The following is a 19,490-nucleotide window of genomic DNA, read 5'->3' as shown; positions in this document are numbered from 1 at the left end:
ATGCTGACTGGGCAGCACTGCCTGCAGATAATTCCTACATATTGATTGAATTAAGGTGTAGCTACTCCAATTTCCCTTCAAAAAATGCTCAGTGAGTCATAGCATTCCTGTTCAATGTTATGCCCTGGTGAGGTATTCTCAGGCCTACTTTGGACACCATCTTTTCCTTGTGGGAATGGCCTGTGATTGAGGTGTTTGAGTAGACAAATTCCTGGAGGAAGAAGAAGGGGGACAGGCAAAGGAAGTTTACAGGAACCTGAGCTCTGCTTCCATGATGCCACACTCTGATGATCGTTCAGTTTGCTACATACATCGAGTCCTTAGTTGTGTGTTGAAATGTGGGCAAGAAATGGGGCTGGGGGTCAGAAGGTGTAGTAGGTGCAACTCCTGTGCTGCATAAGATGAGGTTTTTAAGCATCATGAACAGATGGAGTTATATGGGTGCTGTAAATTTGCAATGTTTTTATGTGCCTTTCAGACCTGCAGTAATTAAAAACAAAAACTGAGCTCTTCACCCACACATTCTTATGCACCATGTAGAGTTTACCTGTCTCTTCTCAGCAAAGGCCTATTCTTTTGGTAAATCATTTTGTGCCTCCTAGTGAAATTATGCTTTGTCATATAAGGATTAAAATTTCTATTTAGCAGCCTGAGTTGTTAGGAGTAATTGTATATGTATGTAAGTCATCTGATTTTTACTTACTGTCTTTCATTTATTGAAACTGAGTAATAAGTTTAGAATTAATATCTAGAAAAATGATGCTGGTGTCTCTATTATGGATAGATTTGTAAGACACAAAACTTGGAATATACAAGCAGTTTCAGATTTTCAGCAATCATGGTTCTCTTCATGTTTTGTTGGCTTCCTTATTTTTCTGTTTAAAAAGAAAAACACATCTTAAACTGTCCATACACTCTTCTTATCACCAAGATGATAAACTGTGTCCTTGGCTGTTTATTGTTTATGTGTTCTAACTGTTTTGACATTGGAGTACTGTGGTATATGTCTTCAAGTTTTGCTGGGCTCTTTCTAAACTCCTGTATTACCTTTTATCTTCTTTATGCACATTTTGCTCTTGTCCTAGTCTACTTTGAAATATCACAGCACCTAAATCATCTGGTGTCAGATGAAGTATTCCTATTATACTAATACTTTCTTTTTATAGAAATTTGAATTAGAAAGTGAAATAATAACTGGAAGATAAGATCAGCCAAATCTTTGGGTTTGCACAAGTCTGTAAAACAGCAAATAAGAATTAAATATCAAGATTCTGTTAAGTGTAACCAAAAAAGGACTTTTCAAGTTGTTGTGGTTAATCAGGTGAGAAGGCAGTGCTGTTGTAGTTGGGCACATGTAAAGCATTAAGTTACTATTTTACCTGCACTCAGTTCAGGTTCAGTGTTCCTGAACTCTTGAGTGGTTTTGCCTATAATGTATACATTCTTTCACCATAATATATTTTTATTTAATGGATGCATTTATCTTCATCTCTATCAGAAAAAAACTAATTAAATATACATATATATATATATATATATATTTTGTAGAATGAATGATGGGATGTCTCATGTAATTAATAGAGTTTTTTAAGTGAAACAGCAGAACTGAGCTTTATTCTGTTCAGATTTTTTACACCAAAATAAGCACTCCTTCAGGGAAGAATTTGTGCAAAAGACATTAATTAGCTTAGTGACAAGTTAACTGTTACAGCCAAGTATTCAACAGAATATTTAGTTGAAGTAATAAGGCATGGTGTCTTGGTTACAGAGCTAGCAGTATCTCTGCTGTTGTGGTCTGTTAGAACTGACCTTGGGCTGTGTGTTTATTCACCATTTATGAGGTAACAGTGTGTAACTTTTCAACTTCTCAGACTGAGCATGGGTTTCTGATCACTGGATATCAGCCGGGGTTACTCCAGCAGCTCTGATGAATCTACAGATCAGCATCTGCTTACATTTTTCAGGACCTGATGTCCAGTGGCAAACACTGCAGCCCTGCAGTAGGCTTGTGTCAAGTTCTGCACTTCTCCTATTGTTAATAGTAAAGAATGCAAGAGAGAAAACACTGTAAAATAGTTTGTCTGCAGTTCCATTTTACCAAAAACTGCTCGGGTCTCATTTCACTGACTACTTCAAGTAAATCATCTTCTCTCTCAGAAGGCAGACTTCCTTCATTCAAATATAAACCTTTCCTGTGGTCTGACACACATGGGCAGTGTTTTAAACTGTAATTCTTTGTTTTTCATCTTTATTGCTAAAAAGGTGTTCCTCTCCCTGGCCAGAGACCTTGCCTGTAGCCTCCTTCTGACCCGTGGCATACCAGTGGAGTGGTTGGGGTTAAAAACAAGCTTTCCTCTTAATGAACTCATCTGGTTTGTGGTGCAGACCTACAACTATTGTGTAAGAGCAGACAGTGGAATGAAAAACTAGAGTGGGATCTCCAAACTAGGATGAGGAGAGGGGTGGTTGTGGGCTTAGGGTGTTGCAAAGCCAGTCCAGTGGTGAGCTATTGCCAAGATGGCCAGCCTGTGCTCTCCCTTTCCTCTATCCTTCCTCCTTCATTTATGTTAGTTGTAGAAATCACATGACAAGATGATTATTCTGCCAGATCAGCTTTCAGATTGTTTTAGGGAGCCTGGCAAAAGAGGAGGAAAGGCCTCTACCACATCAGTGAACTGAATCAACCTGCCCTTTAGTTGTGTGACTGGGAACAGAGGATCAGTGTGTGGTTGCTAGCAGATGGAGGGTCTGGCCACAGGATTCACTAGCTAAGATCAGTTCTGACCACGCTGGGAACCTCAGCCAGAGGCAATAGTTTCATGGAGTTTAAGCTAGTAGGCTGCTGGCGCTACCACAGTGCCTCACCACTGCCTCACCACTGCTCCCCTTTCTCATGGGTCACCAAAACTACTCACAGAGCCAGGCTGTGAACCAGGTCAGAATGCTAGTTCAGATTTTAATAAGCCTTTCTTTTTCCCCCACCGGATGTATGCTGGATAGTCAATTGCTCATTTTGGCACGAAGACTGGGACTAGAAGGAGTTTTGGGGGACTCCAAAGGTGAGACTGGTTCTTTTGGCTGTGAAATTAAACACCGAGGTTTCTGTTTCATGATATATGATTAAGTGATCCAACAGGTTTCTGCTGGTGATGCGCTTTACTTCCTACCCTCCCCTTTCCCAGCCACATGTTTCTAGTGCTTATTTTGCATTCATTTTGGCACTTCTTGGATATCTCAGTGAACTGATCCAACTTGCTAGCCTGGTTTTCTTCTCTTGTGTGGGTTGAATCTGCACATTGGAGGGGCTGATGGATGCCAGCAGCAACCCAAGGCAGGGGCGAGGAGGGTGTGTGGTTGGAAGAGGGGAGGCAGAAGGAGAGGCAAGCTTCCTAGTACTGTCTGGCTGCTTTTGGAACCAGAACCCCACGGGGAAAGAGTCAGAAGCCACATCTGGTTGAGCCTTGCTGTGCTAAACCAGTTAGGTGAGCTCTGCAGATGGAACTGGACCCACATGCCTCAGAGGTGCTTGTTCCTCTCCCTCCTTGCTAAAAGCCATTGCTTTTGTCTTTCTGGTTGTTTCTTCATCACACTATTGATTGTTTTCAGAAGTGATGAATATGTCTCAATTGCTTGATCTCAATGCAGATCTGTAGTTTTATTACAGAGTTTACAATTATGTAAATTTGCTATGAAAGATCTACTGTCTTTCAGGTTTAGGTCTGGAACATCCACTTTTTCTGTTAGCTTTAAGGATTCAGTAGTAAAATAAGAAAATTAAAAACAGAAACCTAAAATTATGTTGAGAGTATAATTTTCTCTGTAATGTATAGGTTAAGAAAACACAAATAAAATGCATAAAGTAACTTAAAAATTGCATAAGTAAACAAACCTGATTTACATGCATTTCAAGAGAAAAGAAACAAAAATTATTGGCCCATTTTTGTGAATTTATCTTTAAAAATAAAAAAATAGCCAAGTTGCTGATGGCTTGGCAGCTGTACAGATGACATCAGCTCTTCCATTGTGAAAGATCTCCTGTCTTTTATGCCTTATGGCATTTCATCAAGTTTTGGTGATTCAGCTAAATTAAAACCCAACCGGTTTTAAGTCTCAATTCCCCTAACTGCTAAACCAAACTTATTTCTGACCACAGTCATTGCTAGATGACCTGTCTTGAAGCAGCATTGAAACTTTATATCCCACAGAATGCAATTTTATTTTGAGAATCAGAACTAAATGACATGCTGAAAGGAAGTGTACCCTTTAATTCAGAGTTGTTAATCAGAATCTGTCAGTACACACTGTATTAGCTTTAATCTGACTTGCTAAATTTATTAATAAATTTGGTGATTTTTCACAAAATCTTGTAGACTACATGTGTAGCATCACTTTCTCTTCAAAAAGAACTTGAATTTATTTAGATTAGAAAGATGTATTCAAAATAAATATGTTTTGGGTAGTGCTGGCTTAGGCTGAAAAAGCTTTTACATTCATTTAAAATTCCAGACTTAACCATAAACTAAAACTTCAAAGGCATAATAACAGTGTAGATTACTAATTGTAGTCAATTTATTTGGAAGATGTATCTATTTGGAGGGAGACAAGAAAACTTGTAAAAACATTTTGTGATTTTCCTCCCAATGTTTTATTTGCCTAGAGCAAAATTAATCAGTTTTTACATTGCTCTCCTTGACATTTGAGAGAAGGCATTACCTCATACATTGCACTATCAATTGCCAAAATAAATGATTGCTTATAAAGGACTAGATCTGCTATATGCAGAATGAACATATAATATATTACAATAGAGAAATTTTTTCTGTTCTAGGACTGATATGTAATTTGTGGACATTAAAATTGCATTATAATGGCTATAGCATTATATATTATGTCCATACACATACCAAAATGATTCATCTTGGAGTATATACTCCAGGCTCCTCTATGTCCCATTTATTATTTATTTTTCTGGGTAAAAGATGCTTCCTGAGACTTTGAAGGACAGAGATTACTTCTCCAGTTCTGTTACTAATGATCTAGCTTGTTTAGAATTGTTTAAAGGAATTATTAAAAGGGAAAAAATAAAAAGTGGGAAAAAATTATCATAGTGGAGTTAATCAGTAGCAGCAAAAGATGCATGGATGAGTGTGCTGGGTGGGTGTTGAAAGGGATAAATATACTCCATGTCTGTGACAGGCTTAAGATCCAGAATCTACTCTGCAGTCAGAACTGTGCAGAAAATTGACCAGTATAATCAGCTGACTGAGCTCACATAGTGACAGCTGGAATTGGAGAATGGTCAAGAAAGGAAAAAGACTGTTCTTTGCTTCTCCAAATTACCATTTTTCTGCAAAATTATACATATGCATGCTGACCATCTGGACTCTGTCATCTTCCCATTTCAAGAAAATCATAAATTGCAATGACCCCCCTGTAAGTTTGTAAGGCAGGAGTTGACAACGTAGGATCCCTCATAGGACAACCCTGGATCCTTCAGCCACTTCGTGCAGTGCATGAACTGACCTGGCAGTTTTGGGCAGAGCTCAGCTCCACTCCCTGATGGGAGGCTGCTGTTCCAGCTAGCTCTGCTGCCATTCACATCAGAGATAAGTGGTGTTTTTCTTTTGACTGTCGGCTGTATGGGTGTAGCTCTTGCTGTCAGGCAGTTTGGGCTGTGGCTCTGCATTGCCTTGGCTCTCAGCCCATCTGCATCTCAGTGTGAACTCTCCATGCCTGCAGTATGTAGTACTAGAGGATTGCATATTTGGTGAGCCTCATAAATACTAATTCCCTTGTTTCCTTGGGATGTAGATAATCTCCTTTTAGAATTTAGAAATGTTAGGTCACTTGAGTAAGTGTGTAATGCAAGTATCATGACAGGAATCCAGAAATCCCTCTGCATTATTTTTTTATGCTTCATTGTATTCTATAATTATTTGGACATAATGCTAGCATTTTATAGTTTTATGCAGGTCATGACGTAAATGGTAGATTACATCTTTCAAATGAAATATCTCTGAGCCATAAACGTGAAAAATTGTAACAGAGCACAGGTTGTTGACAACAGAGTTGCTGCTCAGTTTTCTTTAACTTCAGCACAGCATCCTTATAATGATGCAGGTGGAATTTGGGAGTTTCACATGTAAGGCCACCACAACGGGACATATCTTCAATAATTCATAAGTTCCATACAATCAGTTAAAATTTGTTTCCTGGAAAAAGTAATATTTTGATTTTTGTTTTCCTTATCTTGCCATTGGAAGTGAAAGTTCAACATTGCCTTTTGCTGTCTTGCTTTTTGTGATGTGTAACATTGTAGGCTGTTATATTAAGTTTCTTCTTATTTAGAATAACTTCAGGTTTTTTTATTCTGTAGTTGTCTAAGAATGTAGTAACCTGGATAAATGATTCACCTAGCTGAGAGGTGCTGAGATTTTTTGCTGCCCTCAGTGATTCTGGATTTAAATCAATTGTTTGTGAGGTGCAGTATTTTTTTATCTTACATAAAAAAGAAGGTGAATCCTTCAAATGTCTATTCTTGTTGAAATTAAGTAGAGTATGTATTTTGAAATGTAAGAGACTGAATATGATATTCTAGTATAAATCTTTCCTTTGGAATCAAACATTGCTATAATAAAACAGACATTAGAAGGAATAATACGAGATACAGATGTTCATAGTGTTTAACTATTTGAACTAGGATAGGTGAGTTTCACTGTGTACAGCACAGCTCTACACCTTGTCAACATGATGGCAGGAAGTTACAGTGTCTCAGGGCTCATCCACTTCTCAAGATCAGTATTCTGTTTGTTCTCACAAGGTTAAGGTCAAGGCAATTCCTCAAATGTTTTTATTTTAATAAACTAAGAGAGAGTTTTGTAGACAACTCATTATTGCCATAAAGCAGCAAAAGGTCACAAAATGTCTTTCCTTAGTGAGGTAGCAAAGCCCCTTATTTCTTTGGTAATTCATTGTCACAGTGTAGGTTGGAGGAGCCCTTGACATTTCCAGAGTTTCCTTACTGGGCTGAAATAATTGCTCTACACTTCATGGTTCAAAAAAGGAGGAATCAGTACAAAGTACATATATGCAAAGGCCTTGTAAGCTCACAGAACCATCTGCATTTCCTGTACCAAGATTGTTCTTTCTTCTGTCATATTTTCACAAACTTCCATGTTAATTAATGTATCAGAGCTACAAATACTTGCAGCTTCAGAAATGTACCTTATAAATGGCATAAGCCAGTATAAAAGTTCTATTTCTAAAACTGAAATAGAAAAAATCACTTTCTACTGTCTATGAGCTGTCTTTCAGAAAACACTGTAGAATGTGTATTTTATTCACTATAAACATGAAGAAAAAATTGTTGGCTTTAGAAGATGAGCAGAAAAGCAAAAATTAATTGTCTATCTGGGTGAAGACATAAAAATGTAGATTGAAGAAGGTGCCTTGCATGACTCCAAGACTTTTCAAAAACTGTGCAAGACTTTCTTCCTGGTAAGGAGGATTGTCTGTCTGTTGTAATATAGACAATCCCTTAAAACAGGAATCCACTGACTGCAGCAGGCCTAGAAATAGTCGAGAAGAACTTGTTCTGCTCTCATGTTAATTGTGTTTGTTTTTTTACATAATTAAACAGTGCTATTCAAAGCTACCTTGTAATTTTGACCTTTGATTTCTATGAGTTTTTTTGTCTTTGGTGCTTCATAAGAAGGTAAAAGTCTAAGAAGCACGAAATAATATTATGCTTAAAGGTTTGTTAATGTACAAAACCAGTCTGTTCCCAAACAAGATACTCTTAAATATACTTCCTTTAAAACAGTCTAAATGACCTGCTAGGGCTTTGATATTTAACTTTGCTACTATGTTTATAAAGAGTCTAAAATAGATATATTTTCTGAAACATTCAGTAAGCTCTAAAGTTTTTGCTTTATTGTGGATGATGGTGGCTGTGAACATTAAGGTAGATATCCATAACTTTTTTTCCTGCCCGTATCTCCATCTCTTCCCAAGATTTTGCTTATGTAAGAGTTAATTCAGAGACAATACAATGAAGCTGGTTCAGATCATGTATCCTATGAAAGAATATATCCCAAGAAAGAGCAGTCTGTACATTTGTAACATTATCCATTATAATCACGAAATTAAAAACTATTGCTGCATATTTGGGAAAGTTACTCTAATTTCATTCTTGCAATTAATTGGCAGAGATTTGCTAAAGTTCAGCAGTTATCAATAAAGATCTTAAGATAATTTGCAGAGTACTAAATGGATCATAGTGAGACTGGCATTTTTAACTAGAGCTGATTATACTTCAGTTGACTAAGCTGTCTGCTGGAGGGGAGCTGAATTCAAGGGCTGAATCAGTTGCTGGAGAAATATTAATTGTATTCATGCCAAGATAACACTATACTCTTTGCCAAAGCAATAGGGAAAAATTCTGAAAACTCCTTCTGGAGTTTGCTTTGTCTTGTGCATGTCTTAATGAAAACTAAGTGACAGGCTGCTCCACAGAATCAAGTCTAGCAAAAGGTAATTCTTGTATTGGAGTTTCTGTTGTATAAAATGCTAAAAATAAACTTGCAGTATAGTACCAACAGATTTATGGTTCATCCAAGTGAAACACAGTGCAAAGTTTTCTGTTTATGGTCAAGTGAGAATTTTGCTTGGGGAATACTTTTCTACTTGTTTTGAAGACTTTTTCTGCAGCTGTAGGGGAGAAAAAGTTATAAATGGAGAGTTATAAATCCATGGAGAACAGCTATGTGTATCCATGCTGTTAACAAACAAATGTGGCATTTTAAAATATCTTATGTTTATAAATAAAAGATATATGAAGTCCAAGTGTATCTTATAACTGTAAAAAATATTAACTGTAACATTTGTCCTTCAGCTTTTTTATTTCTCAATAAAATTTTCTTTGAAAATATCATCTTATCTTGCAGGTGAATATTTGATTCATCTGAATGTTTTGGATTTTAGTAATAAATTGTATCACTACATTAGAGACAGTCCAGTTTTTCAGTGTGTGTAAGAGACTTGATTTAATATTCGTAAGTGGAAACTAAAAAAGTAGTGCTTGCACTGCTCTCAATACTGTAACCACTGTGGTCTGGGGTATATAATAAAAAACTTCAATCATGTTCAATATATTATTTCCTGAAATTTAGAAGGAAAAAAAAATCTCATGTTCAAGTAAAGCATGTTGGTGCTTAATCAAAAACATAAAGCAAAGAAATTCAAACAGAATGAAAATCCATTGGCATTTCTGACACAGTCTGAAGATCCATACTACTTTTGTTCTGTGTGCAGATGAACAGTGTAGGTGGTAACATTTTTTAATTGCTGAAGTGGCCTCCACTAAAAATGGTGTATTCTGAAAGCTATTTTTCTGTTCTTATGTTCCCTCATTAAACTTTCCTGCAACATTTTCTGTTTTCCCCAGATCCAGGTAGTTAAAAACTGGGAAATACCAAAGAAAATCTGGATTTTTTTTCGTGTACAATTCTGGTTTTTAAGGTGTAATGTAGAGACCTGGGATTTAATGTATTTGTAGACTGTCTGCAAGTCAAACTATAGGCCAGATCACTTGCAAATGAAAATCATGTTATGCCTACAGAATATTTTGCCTCTTGAATGCTAGAAGAGGACTTAAATCATTGAAGTAAGAATTAAAGGATAGTAGAACATTGAGAATTTATTACAAATGGTGTACCCACTAGCTTTCCTTACTTTCTTATATAAATTGAAGGTTTTATGTACAAATTTGGTGGAAATCAACCAAAACTCATCTGGATATCCCATCTATTATTTTCTCTGTTGTCATTCAAAATACATGTATATATTACATGATGTGAAATGTAATGTATAGACTTCCACAGAGCTGGGGAAAAATCTCTCCTGGAAGATGGGAGGTCACGGTTCAAAACTGTAACAAACAGTAACTCAGCTGGTTAGAGCTTTTGGTGTGGCCTGAGAATTTCCTCAGGGAGGAAACTATTGAACTGTTGGAAAAATGCTGTTGGAGGAAAGTTCAGAAGATGTGGTTGTGGGAAGCAGTGCTGACCACAAAGAAGAGTTACTGGGTGGCTTCCTGAGTTTTACTGCAGTGAAGTTATGGTTGCTTTCTTGACTTTGTGTTCCTGTGTGTGGCTTCATGCTCCTGTAAAGGATCAAGTGTTTGGTTACCTGTTACCTGAAGTCTGCCTTCATTTTGCTGTTTTGGTGCTGCAGGAAAATATGTTTAAATAAACACTTTTTCAGTTTTCTAGAACTTCAGAACATGGTGACATGGGTTTTGGAGCAGGGAAAATTACTCTGGAATTCATTTTCATCTGCTCATCCGTAAGGTTCTGTTTTTGGTATGTCTTGACATTGTTCTTATTTTCTTAAACTCCTTCTTGTGAGAACTGGTAAATTATGTATTGGCACTTTTGTTTTGATTTCAGAATCACTTTTATTTGAGGAGTTGATTAAAGCTTATGTGTTGTTGCCAGAAACGATTGCTGTAAATGCAAATGGGGAAGCCTTTCATAGGATGGGTTTGTGGAAAACATTGTGTCTATTGAACTGTATGGATAAAGGAGAATTTAGCTTCATTTATTTGATTAAGAGGATTTGGTAGGGTGTAAATTCCTTGTTTGTTACTGCTGATGCTTAACAAGTCTGAACCAGAGCCCACTGGAATTAATGGAAAGGTCCCCATTTGTTTCAGGGTAGATTTTTTCAAGCTCTAACAGACTTCCTGCTGTTCCACAGTGGAGCGTTGGTAAGGCACAGGAGGCCTGCCAGTCATGCAGGATTCGAGTGTGTGTGTGTGGTGAGGTTTTTAGGAGGCTGAAGACTGCTGTCATGAGGGTAATTTTTGTGTGGAATTTCATAATATTTAAGAAAGCTTTTGATTTTTTTTAACCTACACTTTTGCTATTATTGCACAAAAATGGGGAAGATGATTACAAGGAGTTTGACTTGTCTATTGTTAGGAAAGTAATCACTTGAGATTTTTTTAACTGCTTGGGTTTTCTATTTTCTCTGGGCAGTATGTAAATAAAAAATTTAAATCTTGATAATAGCATCAAATAACTTGGCTAAGAACAGAAACTTTTATTTTAATGGAAGCAGTAGGAGAATTACTAATTACCATTTTTCTGGCAATGCATGCGAGATGGTGAACACAATAGGAATGTACTGGATTAGTAAAATAGTATGTTGATTTTAAACTTGACAATGGAAATACTAGAAAATACTCTCTTTCTATTTGGGTTTCACTTGTAAATGGGTTTTGGTTTGCCAGTCCCAGACTTCTGGCGGGTAATCTTCTCTGTGATTTTTATAGACTACTAATCAGATCACAAGAGGCAAGGAGGCATACACATTGCCTTATTCTGAAAATAATACTCGTTACTGCTTGTTGGTTACAAGTCCTAGTAGAAGTAGTGTGTATGGTTTGGTTCAACTGTTAAGCAGGATTCTATTCTGCAGCATATATGGAATTGTTCACTTCTCTCTAATAAAAAACATTTTTACAAATTAAGGAAATGTTTTTAATGTCTTAGAGTATAATCTCAGCAGAATTTGAACATCTAATTTATTCCCTTGAGACTTAACCATTACCAGTACCTTTTGAAAGCCTGTCTGTTAAGAGTGAGAGTCTTCAGTGAGTTGATAGCCAGTAAACAAGATTGAATTATTTAAATTTACAGTATCTTTTTTTGAACAGTGCCACTTCATTCCCTGAATCTGTGTGGTGCAGTCCTGTAATGGCTGTGTCCCTTGCTCTGGGGCCATGTCTGACAGAAACTCAGGATGGGTTCTTCTTGTCACACCTGTAGCTCTGTGTGTGTTCCTTCAGCCTCTGTTAGCAGAGATAAGTCTGAAAACATGAGCACTTGCAGTGATCCTCCCAAGAGCCTCTGAATACGAGCAGGACTTGCGAGCCATGCAGGAGAAGGGCAGGGCTTCCTCTGCCGGGGAGCAGCGGGCTGGTCAAAAGAGGCCTCTAGGGAGCGTGGCAACTGGAGGGGGCAACCAGGGGCGTGGCAGTCAGGGGCGTGGCATGTCTGTGGGGTGTGGCACATCTATGGGGTGTGGCAATCAGGGGCGTGGCACGTCTATGGGGCGTGGCATGTCTATGGGGTGTGGCAATCATGGGCGTGGCACATCTATGGGGTGTGGCATGTGTATGGGGTGTGGCAATCATGGGCGTGGCAGTCAGGGGCGTGGCACGTCTATGGGGTGTGGCACATCTATGGGGCGTGGCATGTCTGAGGCGTGGCAATCATGGGCGTGGCAGTCAGGGGCGTGGCACATCTATGGGGCGTGGCATGTCTACGGGGTGTGGCAATCAGGGGTGTGGCAGTCAGGGGCGTGGCATGTCTATGGGGTGTGGCACATCTATGGGGTGTGGCATGTCTATGGGGTGTGGCAATCAGGGGCGTGGCACGTCTATGGGGTGTGGCATGTCTATGGGGTGTGACATGTCTGAGGTGTGGCAATCATGGGCGTGGCACATCTATGGGGTGTGGCACATCTATGGGGCGTGGCATGTCTGACCTGTGGCAGTCAGGGGTGTGGCACATCTATGGGGTGTGGCATGTCTACGGGGTGTGGCAATCAGGGGTGTGGCTGTCGGGCGTGGCAATCAGAGGCATGGCACACAGGCGTGGGATGTCTCTGGGGTGTGGCACATCTCTGCAAATGAGGCACGGCAGTTTGCACGGCAGTTCGCGCAGCCAGGGCAAGCTGGTTTTTCCCTTCTAGTAAGGTTTGCTCTGTGTTGTCTACAGTGTTTCTGTTGGTTTTTCTGTTGGTTTTGGTGTTTCTGTTAGTAATGGTTTTTGCACAATCGAAAACTGTAGTTAGTACTAGGTGTGAATAACCAAATAGAACCCTCCAAAAAGGATGCATCTGTCCAGACCCCTTTCTGTGCAGTGTTTGAGCTTATCAGTGGTACCTGGGGATGTTGCAGAAGAAGCCTGCCTGCGGTGTGAGCAGTGCATGATCTCCTTTCGCTGCTGGCCAACTAAGGGAGGAAATCGAAAGACCAAGGAGTATTAGTTAAAGGGAAATAGATTGGTGGAATTCAGCCCTCCCATCTTTGAGGGAGGCCCACCAGGAGTCAGAGGATTCCTATGCCTCCCACTGTCAGGCAATAGAAGGGCACCTGGTGGATGAAGGGGAGGGAAAATGGGTCCCTGCTCAGGGAGGTAATGAAAAAAATTCCTCCCCCATCCCCTAGCCAGGTGCCAGTTCAGAATTGGTATGAGGCCCTGGATCTAGAGGCTAAGCCAAATGGTGTGAAGAAGCCAATCTTCCCAGTGAGCCTCCCAATTATGCTTCTCCTGTCAGACGGATAAGTCTACCATCAAACAGAAAAGTAGGGTAGTAGTAGTGGGTGACTCCCTTCTGAGAGGAACAGAGAGCCCTGTATGTCAACAGGACCCACCCACAGGGAAGTGTGCTGCCTCCCTGGGGCCTGGGTATGGGATTTCACTGGGAGACTCGCCGGACTGATCCAGCACTCTGATTGTTACCCACTACTGATACTCCAGGCTGGCATTGATGAGATTGAAAAGAGGAGGCCATTAAAAGGGACTTTAGGGCACTGGGTCAAGTGGTTGATAGGACAGGGGCACAGGTAGTCTTTTCCTCAGTCCCCTTGGTGGCTGAAATAAACAGTGAAAGGCATAGGAGGACTCCTATCATTAACAAGTGCCATTGGCAAAATTTCCGATTTTTTGATCATGGGGCAACTTTTATGGCACCTGCCCTGCTGGAACTGGATGGGCTCCATCTCTCTGTTAAGGGCAGAAGGATTTTAGGTCATAAACTGGCAGAACTCATTGAGAGGGCTTTAAACAAGGTTTGAAGGGGGAAGGGGATGCAGCTGGGCTGTTTGGAAGCAGGCCCAAGGGTGGTAAGCCTGAGCTAGGGGTGAAATCAGTCACCCAGCTGAGGTGCATGTACACCAATGCACACAGCACGGGTAACAAACACCAAGAGCTGGAGGCTGTGGTGGAACAGCAAAGCTGTGGTGTAGTCACCATCACAGGAACGTGGTGGGACGACTCACACAGCTGGGGTGCTGCACTGGGTGGCTACAAGCTCTTCAGAAGAGACAGGACAGGGAGAAGAGGTGGAGGGGTGACCCTTTATATTAGGGAGGCTTTTGATGCCATGGGTAGTGAAACCAATGATGATGAAGTTGAATGCCTTTGGGTAAGAATTAAGGGGAAGGCCAACAAGGCTGATATCCTGCTGGGAGTCTGTTATCATCCACCAACCAGGGAGAAGAGGTGGGCAACTTATTCTATAAACAGCTGGAGAATGTTTCAGGATCATCAGCCCTTGTTCTTGTAGGTGACTTTAACCTAGCAGACATCTGCTGGAAACTTAATACAGCAGAAAAGAGGCAATCCAAGAAGTTCTTAGGGTGTGTGAAGGACAACTTTTTGTCACAGCTGGTGACAGAGCCCACCAGGGCAGAGACTATGTTAGACAGTTGTTTGTAAATAGAGACGGGCTGGTGGGAGATGTGGTGGCTGGAGGTCACTTGGGGCACAGTGATCATGAAATTATAGAGATCTTGGTGTTTGGTGAAATCAGGAGGAGCATCAATAAGACTTTTACATTGGACTTCCAGAGGGCAGACTTTGGCCTCTTTAGGAGATTTATTCAGAGAGTTCCTTGGGAAGCAGCCCATAAAAACAAGGGAGTTAGGAAAGGTGAACATGCTTCAAAACAGGGATCTTGAGGGCATAGGAACAGACTGTCCCTGTGTGCTGAAAGATGAGTCAACCAGGCAGACATCCAGCCTGGATGGGCAATAAGGTTTTGTAGGAACTTAGGAATAAAAAGAGGATGTAGATCTTTGGAAGGATGGTCAGGTCTCTCAGGAAGTATTTAAGGAGGCTGCTAGGGGGCTATAGGAAAAAACAGGGAGGCCAAAGCTCAGTTCAAACTTAAAATGGCAACTTCTGGAAAGGATAATAAAAAAATGTTTTTACAAATACATTAATGGTAAAAAGAAGGGTGAGACCAACCTTTGTTCTCTATTGCATGCAGGAGGGAACTTGGTAACTGTGGATGAGGAGAAGGCAGAAGTGCCTAATGCCTTCTTTGCCTAGTCTTTAGTGGGAAGCCGGCTTGTCCTCTGGACAACTGTCCTCCTGGGGTGGTGGGTGGTGTCAGGGAGCAGAATGGTCCCCCTGTTATCCAGGAGGAGGCAGCCAGAGAACTGCTGAGCCGCTTGAATGTTCATTAATGTATGGGACCAGATGGGATCCATCCCAGGGTGATGAGGGAGCTGGCAGATGAGCTTGTGAAGCCACTCTCCATCATTTACCAGTCCTGGCTCACTGGGGAGGTTCCAGGTGACTGGAAGCTGGCCAATGTGACTCCCATTCACTGAAAGGATAGGAAGGAGGATCCTGGTAGTTATAGGCCAGTCAGCCTGACCCCAGTACTGGGCAAGGTAATGGAACAGTTTATACTGAGTGCCATCACACAGCCCTTACAGGATGGCTGGGGCATCAGATCCAGCCAGCATGGGTGTAGGAGGGGTAGGTTGTGTTTGACCAACCTGGTCTCCTTATATGACCAGGTGACCTGCCTGGTGGATGTGGGAAGGGCTGTGGGTGTTGTCTGTTTGAACTCCAGCAAGGCCTTTGACACTGTCTGCAACAGCATTCCCTGGAAAAGCTGCAGCCCACAGCTTGGATAGGAGCACTGGCTGGATTTCTGGGCCTAGAGAGGGGTGGTGAATGGTGCTCCATGCAGCTGGTGGCATCACCAGTAGTGTCCCACACGGGTCTGTGCTGGGGCCAGTTCTGTTTAGCATCTTCACTGATGATCTGGATGAGGGGATTAAGTCCACCATCAGTAAATCTGCAGGTGACACCAAGCTGGGAACATGTGTCAATCTGTTGGAAGGTAGGAGGGCTCTGCCCTCTCCTCTCCCTGTAGAGAGACCTGGAATGGTTGGATGGATGGGCAGACTCCAACGGGATGAAGTTCAATAAATCCAGGTGCTGAGTCCTGCATTTTGGCCACAATAAACCCCTGCAATGCTATAGGCTGGGGATGGTGTGGCTGGACAGTGCCCAGGCAGAAAGGAACTTGGGGGCACTGGTCAGCAGCCAGCTGAACCCGAGCCAGCCGTGTGCCCTGGTGGCCAAGAAGGCCAATGGCATCCTGGCCTGTGTCAGGAACAGTGTGGCCAGCAGGAACAGGGATGTAATTCTTCCCTTGGGGGAAGAATGGGAAAATGCAAGGCTGCACCTCGAGTGCTGTGTCCAGTTCTGGGCCCCTCAGTTTAGGAAGGACGTTGAGAAGCTTGAACATGAGGAGGCAAAAAGGTGAGGGGCTTGGAACACAAACCCTGTGAGGAACGACTGAGGGAACTGGGGTTGTTCAGCCTGGATGAAAGGAGACTTAGGGGTGACCTTGTCACTCTCTACAACTCCCTGAAAGGTGCTTGTAGTCAGGTGGGGGTTGGTCTCTTTCTCCAGGCAGCAACTGACAGAACCAGAGGAAAAAGTCCTAAGCTGTGCCAAGAGAAATATAGGTTGGATATTGGGAAAAAGTTTTCATGGAAAGAGTGATAAAGTTGTTGATGGAGTTGTCTGCCCAGGGAGGTGGTGGAGTCACCATTCCTGGATGTGTTTTAAAAAAAATTGGATGTGGCACTCAGTTTAGTTGAGGTGTTAGGGTATGGGTTGCACTTGATGATCCTGAAGGTCTCTTCCAGCCTAGTAATTCTGTGACTTTGTTGCATTGCTGTCAAGTGACAATTCTGCTTACTGATAAAATGCAATCTCTTTTATCACCTGTAAACCTGGGGTTAAAGATGTCAGGGGACTGGCAGCTCTGAGAGTTGTCCTAGCTGTTCTGATAGCTGAGTTGTGATTAAAAGATTTTAAGAAGTGATAGAATAACATGGAAATTTTCTGTGAAGCATCTCTGATGTGGTTCAAAAAAAAAACACCACTCCATTTTGTTCACAAAGTGTAGTGTAGTCCTGTTGGAACATGGCCATTCCTAGCCAAAGCAGACAATGAATTTCCTGAGTAAAGAATTTATCTCTCACTCAGTGTTTCAGCGTGTTGAAGTTTTTCTCACGGTGGCTACACGCTATGCAGTAGTGCCACTCCACATTGTAGGTGGTGCCTAGTTAGGTCAGGTGGAGGCTGTAGTCACCCTGAAAAATATTCAAAACTACCTAGGTCATGGGATTTCACTCAAAATACTTCATGATGTAAGTAAGTTCAAAGTACTCAAAGTATTTTGCCTGCATGTCTAAATGATATGTCCCCTGTCATTGAAAACAATGAGGTTTTGATTATCTGATTGCATTTGGCCAATGTCACACAGGATGGGAGAGAGTGAAAACAACCTGGTCCCTGGAGTCCCACAGAAAGTGCACATTTAATTAAGTAAAATGTACATCTAGCAGAGGATTTTTTTCACAAGGGATTGCGTACCAGCTATCTTTGTAACTGGTTTCTGAACTTTCTCAGTCTTGTTTTTGAGATGGGAAGACCAAAACTAGTTTTCCAGTTGTGTGGGCCTTTTTGCTTTGTTAAAAAGTCCTTTTCTAGCAACTCCTTTTACTCAGTTCTCTTTTTGTACAATGCTGACATAATTCTGAAAAAATGTAAGCTCAATCTATAGAGATTCCAGGTTATTCTTGGTTATGAGTGTCACAAAGACCATAATTTTAATATGTTTATATGAATTCCAGATTATTTTTTCACACATGCATCACTTTACCTGCATCTATTTTAAATACCATTGGCTATTTTAATGCCTACTACCCAGCCTCATGTAGGCCTTCTCATTGTTTGCAGCCAGCTTTAGATAACTTGTCACCACTCACATACTCTGTCATCTCACTGTTCATTCCCTTTTCCAGGTCATTTGGAATATGTTCAGTGGTATGGGTCCCAGTGCAAATTCCTTTAGGAATCCTGTGGTGGCCCCTCCAGTGTTGAGCAAAATTGGTTTTGTTTCCTATTCTTTTAGTCGCTGTTCTGTCCACCTGAAGATTTTTCCCTCTTTTCCTATTATTGCTTAATTTCTTGGCCTACCATGGCCATGTGATATGAGAAGTAAACTTTTGCTCCTGTTATCTGTTGTTTAAGTACTGGAGTGTAGTAACCAAAGAAGTTTATAGGGGGTGTTTCATAGCCAGACAAAATTTATACCGAAATAGAAGTCTTCTGAACTACAGAGAAAAATTTTAGTCAATAAGAAAATATCTAGGGAATCTCTTTTGTGCAGTATGTACTACAAACTGCAAGGTTTCAAACTATGGAGACGTCCAGCATGGTAATGTGCATACACTTGTGTCACAGGAAATGCTGGTGGTATTCCTACTTGGGCTGAATGCTCTTGAATCTGCTTTACACCTGCAAAGCAGTAGCACCTCTTTACTATTTGTTCAGATGTGTTTTTTGTTTGGAGGGCAAAGAGTGTGAGCCATCTAAAATCTTAATTCACCATGGGACTTATGGCTTTTCTTAATACTTTCCAGACTTTTCTGTCAAGCAGGTTGCAATTAAGCTTGGAGATTTTGTGATTATATTTTCCTTGTCCTACAGCTGCTACATTATATTAGCAGAAATAGAAGTTTAGCTATAGAGAATGCTGCTATTTTTTTTTCCTTTGGGAAATATACTGAAAAAGATAGATAACTTTTAACATTCTTGTTTTGCAGATGAAGAAACAACAGTAGAAGCTTCATTTGTTTCTGTTTTCATTAAAGGACACCGATTATATGCAGCTGCTTATAAAAGAATGTTTTTGTTACTGTGTAGGATATTGGAAAATTGTAGGCATGGCCACTCTGATATTCACTTAGCTGTTCAGATTACTCTTTGGTCAGGGCTCTGTCTCCCAAATAAATAATAAATTAGCATTCCTTTGTCTTTCTCCAAAGTTTTTCCTCAATACCCAATATTGCCTCCCCACATGCTTTTATTGTAGATCACAGTGTACAGAAATACAGCATACTTCAAGAAACATTGTTTTGGGCCCTTTAAGTTTGTGGTCAGGACCTTGCTAAGTGGCATGTTAGAGAGAACTGTGTACTCTTTGATCTCCTACCAGCCAAGAAAACTCATTCTCAACATCGGTCATTTTCATCATCTTAATCATACACTGAAGGCACAATATTTTATTTTTAGATGTACTGTCTATTTATGTTGCCACACTTTAAAGTTTCTACCAATTGCTTGAGCTAGTCTCAGTGAATGAAAGAAGGAAAGCTAGACAAATGAGAAGTGTAATTGATCTATGTTTATTAGATCTGAAAAAAAAAAGACTATTGATATAGAATATGCATAGTCTTTCTTTTAAATCCCAGCTGAAAATTGACACTTTATTTAGTTTATCTTCTTTTTTTCTGGCAGTTAAAAATTAGGTATCAATGTTTAAATGAGTATACTCTTACTAACTCATTATATTTAATAAAATTTTTCCACAAATTTGTC

General features: G+C 40.5%; 1 protein-coding gene across 1 annotated transcript in view; it reads left to right on the top strand.

Moving 5' to 3' along the window:
• Window positions 1-19,490, top strand: part of ARSB (arylsulfatase B) — a 68,748-nt gene that overhangs the window by 39,891 nt on the left and 9,367 nt on the right. The window lies entirely within an intron of this gene.

The sequence above is a fragment of the Oenanthe melanoleuca genome, chromosome Z (genome assembly GCF_029582105.1).
Source record: "Oenanthe melanoleuca isolate GR-GAL-2019-014 chromosome Z, OMel1.0, whole genome shotgun sequence".
NCBI lineage: Eukaryota > Metazoa > Chordata > Aves > Passeriformes > Muscicapidae > Oenanthe > Oenanthe melanoleuca.
The sequence above is the reverse complement of the archived record's forward strand: the minus strand, read 5'-3'. Positions and strand labels throughout refer to the sequence as shown.